The sequence below is a fragment of the Olea europaea genome, unplaced genomic scaffold (genome assembly GCF_002742605.1).
Source record: "Olea europaea var. sylvestris unplaced genomic scaffold, O_europaea_v1 scaffold806, whole genome shotgun sequence".
NCBI classification, from domain to species: domain Eukaryota; kingdom Viridiplantae; phylum Streptophyta; class Magnoliopsida; order Lamiales; family Oleaceae; genus Olea; species Olea europaea.
In genome coordinates this window covers 86,468-88,629 of record NW_019266496.1, presented here as the reverse complement: position 1 = coordinate 88,629, position 2,162 = coordinate 86,468, and the positions used below count along the sequence as shown (strand labels likewise).

General features: G+C 42.4%; 1 non-coding gene across 1 annotated transcript; it reads right to left on the bottom strand.

Moving 5' to 3' along the window:
- Window positions 1-1,573: 1,573 nt before the first annotated feature.
- Window positions 1,574-1,645, bottom strand: TRNAM-CAU. Its single transcript has one exon. It is a non-coding gene; the product is annotated as a tRNA-Met (tRNA).
- Window positions 1,646-2,162: the final 517 nt, after the last annotated feature.

The window sequence follows — 2,162 nt, the reverse complement described above, 5'->3', positions numbered from 1 at the left end:
TGGCTCCATCCATTTTCAAGTGGCATGGACCCATTGATATATCTATGGCCCCGATGGATGATTTCAAGCTAGTATTGGGCTTGGATTTCTTAAGGAAGGTTAATGCCATTCCTATGCCTTCCTTTGGTTTGATGTGTATCTTGGAGAAAGGATCATCATGCATGGTTCCTACCGTTTCCATGAGGATGGAAGCGGGACAACTTTCAGCTATGCAATTAGCGAAAGGATGGAAGAAGGGTGAGCCAACATTTATTGCTCAATTGTCGGTTGCAACCGAAGTCACCACAAATAATGATGACTTACCGAATGTTATTGCAAAGGTCCTTGAGGAAAATAAGGACGTGATGCCCAAGGAGTTACCAAAATAACTTTCGCCTAGGAGGGAAGTAGACCATCGCATTGAGTTGGAGCCTGTGCCAAACCCCCTGCCATGGCACCTTATCGCATGGCACCTACGGAGTAGAGGAACTTCGAAAACAACTAACGGAGCTTGTGGAGACGGGAAGGATTAAACCATCCAAAGCTCCCTATGGCGCCTCGGTGTTATTTCAAAAGAAGCCGGATGGGACACTAAGGATGTGCGTTGATTACCGGGCACTAAACAAGGTGACGGTGAAAAACAAATATCCTATTCCATTGATTGCGGACTTATTTGATCGGCTTGGTAGCGCTAAATTCTACACCAAGGTTGATTTGCGAAAAGGCTACTATCAAGTTCGGATTACGGAAGGAGATGAGCCTAAAACTACTTGCATTACTCGGTATGGTTCCTATGAATGGCTTGTCATGCCGTTCGGTTTGACAAATGCCCCGGCCACCTTTTGCACCTTGATGAACAAGATATTTTATCCATACTTGGATAAGTTCGTGGTGGTTTATCTTGATGATATTGTCATCTATAGCAACACGTTGGAGGAACATGTTGAGCACTTGAAAATAATCTTCCAAGTGTTGTGGGAAAATGAATTATACATCAAGAAGGAGAAATGTTCATTTGCCAAAGAAGAGGTGCATTTCTTGGGACATATCATCAAGCGCGAGTTGGCAAAGATATTATCAAAGGTGCAAGCTAAGCACGAGTTGGCAAGAATAATATCAACTATGCAAGCTAAGATCGAGTTGGCGACAACTTGCAAGGAAAGTTGTAAGCTTATCCACTTGACGACAACTAAGCATGAGTTGTAAACAACTAGCACGAGTTGTGACCAACTAAGCATAGGTTGTAAAGTAATGCAACTTGATCTTAAGGAGGTTTAAGTTTTGCTTATAAATAGAGATGGAAGTCTCATTTGCAAATCATGTAGAGTTGAGTGAGTTTATTCATTAGAGAGATTGTAAAATTTTCCCTTTCATTTATACAAAGAAAGTTTCCCAACCTTACTTATTTTTCATATATCTCTTACTTCAAAATTCTCTTATCAACGTGGGTATAATTTAGCCTCGTTGGTTAAATTATTTGTGAGCGTAGAAAGACTGACTTAACGTTTTCTCGTGAGGTACGGAAATTATCAAGCGTTAAGGCCGCACGATTCTAGTTGTTCGGGTGTAACAAAACTAGGTCCATGACAAGTGGTATCAGAGCCAGGATTCGATCCTGGGACCTGTGGGTTATGGGCCCACCATGCTTCCGCTGCGCCACTCTGATAATATCTTGCAAATGGCACAAGTGGACAAGTTGTGCAAGTTGCCTACTTGCTTCCCAAAATATCCCACTGCAGGTTTATGTATTTTTCCTCCCAAAATGGTTGGGTTGTGACTTAGAAAAATCTCATTAACGCCCTGGAAAACTGCACAATTTTAGGCAGCCTGCATTCTGCCCAAAACAATTTGTTCCGTCCTGCTGCAGCGTGCTGTCCACGCTGTTTTGCGGCCGCTATCGGGACGGATCGAATGCGACCACGTGGGGCGTAAGTCACCGCTGTATAAACAAACGGGGGTTGTTGGCTCTAGCTCTCGTGATCAACATAGTGCTGCCTACCATCTAGATTGCTCATGCGTTGAAGTAAGTAATTTCAGTGTTATTCACTTAAGAACACATTTTATATACAATCCACTAACTACAAAATTTATCAGGAATGTGGTTGACTGAAATAGTTGATTGATAAGGAAATAACTAGACTCCAAGTGGAGAACAAAGGGCTGAAAGAAGAGATTATGTCGAT